The following is a 6,643-nucleotide window of genomic DNA, read 5'->3' as shown; positions in this document are numbered from 1 at the left end:
GCCATCATTCACCCCCGCTGTGTCTCAGAATTATCAACTCCAGGACTCTTCATCCATTGATTAGCTAATGCACACACTACTATAGCAATATTTGAAAGGGGTTGGAGACATTCTTGTGCAGGTAGGGAAGGCCATCTCTAACACAGTGAGCCTAACCTGCTCAGTTGTCAACTCACTTGAAAGAATGGCAACTTACGTTCTTCAAAAGAAGTGTTTGTGGTGGGGTGGGGTGGGCTGGGGGAAGGGATCCAACAATACCCTCATTGGCTTTTCAGTGAGTTCTGTTTTGCAGCTTACATGGTTCCAAACCTACCCCACTTTTGGCTTCTTGCTCAATTAGAGCTAGGGCCTGGAGGACTTGTATCTGTTTTCCATTGCTGTGCAACAAGTACAAAAATTTTTAATGTCTTACAACAATGCAAATTATCTATCAGTTTTCATGAGTCAAGAGTCCAGGCATGGTATAGTCAAGTCCTCTTCTTAAAGCCTCACAAGGCTAAAATCAGTGTATCAGCGAGAAATAAGAGCTTATCTGAGGTTCCAGGTTCTCTTCCAAACAGGTTGTTGTCAGAATTCAATTTTTTTGAGGTTGTAGGGTTGAGATCTCTGTTTTTTTGATAGTTGTCAACCAAGGGTTGCCCTTAGCTACTAGAGGCCACTTGCCATTCCTTTCCACATGGTCCTCTCTGCAACCTAGCAGTTCCTTTAAAGCCAACAGGAAAGTATCTGCTATAGCTTCAAATCTCTCTAACTTATATATCTGAACTCTAGATACTCTTTTAAAAGAGCTCACCTGATTAGGCCAGGCCCACCCACACTCAAGGGCCAGGGATTTATAGGGCATGCACACTGGGGGTGGGGCAACAATCTTGGGAGCCATCTTAGAATTCTGACTATCATAGATTTTTTTAAAAATGAGACCAGCTGTTTTCCATTAGCATTCTCCATTCTGGGAAGTCAGCAAAGTTGTCAAGCAGTCTTCTGAATCCTTGAACCTGAATCAGACTATGCTTAAAATTTTTCAAAAACCTTGGAAGACAGGCCTTTCTCTCTCTCTCTCTCTCTCTCTCTCTCTCTCTCTCTCTCTCTCTCCACTAAAACTCTTGTTGAGCCCTCAAGTCAGACAATCTGGGAAGGAAAAAAGCAACTCTGAGTCTTAAGCATCTGGGGTTGACTGACAGTGAGCGAGCAAGCATTTAAATAATGACTGATAATGCAGCTTTATGTATCTGCTAGGCCAGACTTTCTGATGACCATTATTATATGACTTTATACTCTTTGGAAGTGGTTCTGAAGGCCTCTCATCACTGGATAAAAACCTACATTATTTCCTCTTTCCTTGCTCAGCTTGCCAGCTTTTTCATGGTGCTTAATGCAGAGAGATCTTTTACTAAAGTGTGTATCAAATTGTTTTTTAAAAGGGACTACTTTCCCAACCGATCCCTATTCATCACTTCACCCCTCTTGCCCACCCCTGCATTCATCCATCTATAAAAACACCTAGAGAGCACCTTCTGCATGCCTGGTATCCAGGATAGGTGCTGATGATATCTAGATAAGCAAAATGTGGCCCCTGTCTTCAAGGTGATAATAGTTATGACAGAGACATGTGAAAAGAGCTGAAAGCATGGAGCATGGGTGGTAACTTTTTATCTTGGTCTTACAAAATGTCTAGGATTTCAAGGGATTAAGGGGTGGTATTACAGGTGAAGTGGACAGCCTGTTCAGAGACCAAAGAATGCGAAAGAACATGGTGTGTTTAGGGAATGACTGGTGAGTCTGGGAGATCAGAACATGAGGGTGGGAGTGGGGGTGGACTGCTGGTAGAATGTAGGAGGGCAGGAAGCAACAGTTTGCAGAGGGCCTTGAGTGTTAAGAACTTGGCTTTCATCTTGCACGCAGTTGGTGAGCTAGTTTAAGCATGGAAGCTCATGGTCAGATTGGTATTTTGGAGAGAACATTGCACCTTTTTTTTTTTTGAGATACCAGTGAGGTGACAGTAATTTTTGCTGAATATCATAAATAAAAGTGCAACCCAAAAGCTATTTTTAAAGAGCCCTGGTACAGTTAAAAAGCAAACTAACTTTGAACTTTTATTAGCCACGGTGAGACACATGAAAGGAATATAAGTGGTGCCTCTATGAGGAGATACTTGGGAAGCAAAGCTCTGGTTGATAAAGTCAGCTTGTGGGCAAACAGAAAGAGGTTGTGCCAGTGATGGTGGCTGTAAAGTAAGAAGGTCAGGGTATCTGTTCCTGAAACCTCCTCCATAAGAGTCAGCGCCTAGCCCACCTGAGTGGGGCTCCACACCAAGAGGGTCTCATGGCTAGGACACCTGAGAATGGACTCTATGCACCAAGGACAAGAGAGGCCCAAGTTCTGCACAAGTGAATAATCTTGGGGCAGGGCCCATCTTGCTGGGAGAGAAGACAGGTCCTGCTAAGTTGGAAAACAAGGAGGTTCCTTTTCTAGGACAAGTTTTCCTCTGCCTTCCATAGCATGCCTCTACTTCTAAGAAATTGCTGACCACAAAGATGGCTCTTCTATTACTTCCTCTTCCTTTATTGAATTTGGGCATTCATTCAATAAATATTTATTAAGTACTTGCTATGTTCCAAGTACCATTCTAGGTGCTAGGAGATCAGTGATGAACAAAATACGCAAGGTCTCTGCTTTTATGGAGTTTACATTCTGGTAGAGGAGACAGACAAGAAACCAGTAATGAAATTAGTAAAGAACATACTTTTAGGTAGTGGTGAGTGCTATGAAGATAATAAAGGATGATGTGATGAGAGACTGGATGGCAGTTCAAACATGGAAGGAAATAGGTGCATTTCAGAAATATAACGAAGGAAGAGTCACGGGATTTACTGTTGGATTAGATGTAGCATGGGAAGGAAATAGAGGAATCAATGCTGCTAGGCCAGCCGTGGGCAAACTACGGCCTGCGGGCCGGATCCGGCCCGTTTAAAATGAATAAAACTACTGAAAAAAAAGACCGTACCCTTTTATGTAATGATGTTTACTTTGAATTTATATTAGTTCACACAAACACTCCATCCATGCTTTTGTTCCGGCCCTCCGGTCCAGTTTAAGAACCCATTGCGGCCCTCGAGTCAAAAAGTTTGCCCACCCTTGTGCTAGGCTTTAGTGTGAGGATCTGGCTAGTGGCATTTCCTGAGATGAGGAAAATGTGGGGAAGACAGTGTGAGGGGAAACAAGAAGTTGATATGCACTGTGAGGTGGAGATGGTGGCTAGGCATTTGGTTATAGGAATATGGAGTTCAGGGAAGAGGTCTAGTCTCAACAGAGAGATTTTGGAGTCCAGAATGTAAGTAGAATTTAAAGCCTGAATGAGATAATCTAGGATAGTGGTCGGGAAACTGCGGTTCACGAGCCACATGCGGCTCTTTGGCCCCTTGAGTGTGGCTCTTGCACAAAATACCAACTGCTGCGCATGGGCCACGAAGTTTCAATCGCACTGTACATGCACGCCCGCACGTAGAATTTTGTGGAAGAGCCACACTCAAGGGGCCACAGAGCCGCATGTGGCTCGCAAGCTGCAGTTTGCCGACCACTGATTTAGGATATGGTAGCCACTGCCACATGTGTCTATTGAGCACTTGAAATGTGGCTAGCCCAAATTGAAATGTACTATATGTTTAAAATGCAACCCAGATTTCAAAGACTTAGCAAGAAAAGAATGTAAAACATTTCACTTATATTATTTTTATAATGATTACATGTTGACATGACAATAATTTGGTTCTATTGAGTTAAATAAAATATTAAAAGTAACATCACCTGCTTCTTTTTGCTATTAGAAAATTTAAAATTACAAATTATGTGGCTCATAGTAATATTTTCATATAATGACATGGGTCTAAGAAGTGATTGTAGATACATTAGCAGGAAGGCCCAGGTTAGAACCCTCAGGTGCTACAACATTTCAAATTTAGTGGAGGAAAAAGAGCCAGCAAAGGAGATTAAGAAGGAACAGCTAATGAGGAAAACTAGAGGAGTGCTGTTCATGATAAAGGCAAGTGATACAATTATTCAAAAGGAGGGAGTGTCCTGCTGCTATGATGTCAAATAAGTGTCTGTTGAATTTAACATGGGCAGTTTTGGTGAGGTAGTTTAGAAGCCATTCCATTTGGAAGCCTGATTGGAGAGAGTGCAGGAGAATAAGTAGAGACATAAATATAGTAAGTATAGATAATTCTTGAATTTTGCTTTAAAGAGATGCAGAGAAATGGGGTGGTAACAGGAAGAGGATATCCCATCGAGGGGAGCTTTGTGTGTTTTGTTGTAGTTGTTGGTTTTTTGTTTAGAAGGGGAGATAGCTCAGCTGATGGTGGTGCTGTCTTCGGGGGGCCCCAGGAGTCAGTTGGGGAAATAAGGCAAGTGTACCAAAAAAAATTTGAGACAGTCTAAACTCAAGAGCTAGTTAAATGGAATGATAGTTAAATTGAATTATTCTATTAGTGCTTAGGGATTCCGATGCTGCCAAGATGCCCCCTTTCTTTGTTCTCCCTTAAGTCTTCCATACAGGGTGGGGCAAAAGTAGGTTTTTGGTTGTGAGTACGAGAAACAGTTTATTCTTGTATAAGTAATCGTTAATTATTGCATTATTTTCCATATAAATAACTGCAAACCTACCCCCCCCACCCTATATATTTTCTCTTTGGTTGTTTTTTCCCTTTCTTTTACTCTTGACAGTGGATCAAGGACACTGTTAATCTGCTATGGCCCAGTATTTTGGAAAACGGGCTCCTTTTTCATGTACTTCTCTAAAGCTCAGAGATAGTTTATTTCCACAGTGTCTGAAAAGCCTTCCTTAACTCTTAACATTTGCAACAGCATGGATGGGTCTGGAGAGTATTATGCTAAGTGAAATAAGCCATTCAGAGAAAGATAACTATCATATGATCTCACTTATATGTGGAATCTAATGAACAAAATGAACTGATGAATTAAATAGATCCAGAGACATAGAATCATGGAACAGCTTAATAACTGTTAGAGGCAAGATGGCGGTAGAGGGGTGAAGGGGAGAGATTATCCAGAGAATTTATATGCATGTATGCATAACCCATGGACACAGAATATAGTGTGCTGAAGGCCTGGGAGGGGCAGGGGCGGGGTGGAGGGGGTCAAAGGGAAAAAACAAAGGGGACATCTGTAATATTTTCAACAATAAAAATAAATTAAAAAAATAAAACATAGTTCTGAAAAAAATGAAAATAAAAAGCTTTCCTTAGGGCAGGAGTGGGGTGCTGCTATATTTATTAAGATGGTCCAGAAACTCACCAGTGATGGTCCAAGCAACTTTTCTGTTCTTCTTCTGAATTTCTGAGGGGTTTCTGAATTGCCCTACCCCTTTGCTTCTTCCAGATGTCCAGGTGGAATGTGTGTGTATGTGTGTGTATGTGTGTGTATGTGTGTGTAAACTAGTGAGCACTATATAGGCCTGGGGCTTAGTCATCTTCAGGCAGAATTGTGATATTGGCTGATAGAGTTTGAGTGACTTGAACAACATCTTTCAGCCAAAGCCCACCAGGAACACACCTGTTGTTGAACAAGTTGGGTTTATTATTCATTGCAACGAGAAATAATTCACACCATAAGCCTTTTCAGTGAGAGAGTCTGAAGCCATCCTGACACCAGAGCCTCAGTCATTCTCACTGGGTGACCGTACAAGTTCACCTTAACCTCAGAGCCTGTGATCACCTCTCTCTACTTCCAGAGGTGTATAAGGGGCTTATGGCTATAAACAGCAGCACAGATGGGTCTGGAGCCCATCCATTAAGCTGCACGGACAGCCTGGGAGTAGAGAAGATCTGGAGAGGTGGCACTCCAGAACCTACTTAACCCAACTTGATGACACTTGCCTCTCTACAAGCCCTCTTGTTGTGTGTAGGAATACAGCACCCTTTCTCTGTTATGGTGCCCTTCAAATCCCCCCAAAAAACTCCCATAAAAATGTCAGCATTGATTTATAAAAGTTTGAATATCAACTGACATGCTTCCCTAGACCTATCATTCCTAGCTTTTGCTAGAAGGCTAGATTGAGTTGAAAATTTACAGTTGACTCTCAATTGTATATCTGCACTAATGGAAAAGAGCTTAAGGAAAGATAATTCTCCCACAACATGGAATCAGTAAAGGTGAAATTTTTCTTTTGATGATCACTCTGATTGTTTCCCCACTTTTGGTTGTGTAAAACAATGCTGTGATAAGCATTCTTGCATGTATATTTTTGTATACAAGTGTTAGTATATCCACAGGGTAAAGTACTAGCAGTGATGATACTGAATCAAACGGTACATGGATTGAACCTGCAACCCAGGTATGTGCCCTTGACTAGGAATAGAACCTGAGATCCTTTGGTTCACAGGCCTATGCTCTAACCATTTAGTCACTGGCCAGGGCTAGATCAAATTTTTTACATTTGTCTTTTTGGGGGGTGGGTAACAGTTTTATTGAGATATAATTCACATACTACACAATTAATTCATTTAAGGTATAAAATCAATGCATTTTAACATATTCAAAGATTTGTGTAACCATTATGACAATTAATTTTAGGACAATTTCACCACCACAAAAAGAAGCCCTGTTTGCTCTGGTTGGGTAGCTCAGT

Source organism: Myotis nattereri, assembly GCF_964212035.1.
Source record: "Myotis nattereri genome assembly, chromosome: X".
NCBI lineage: Eukaryota > Metazoa > Chordata > Mammalia > Chiroptera > Vespertilionidae > Myotis > Myotis nattereri.
The sequence above is the reverse complement of the archived record's forward strand: the minus strand, read 5'-3'. Positions refer to the sequence as shown.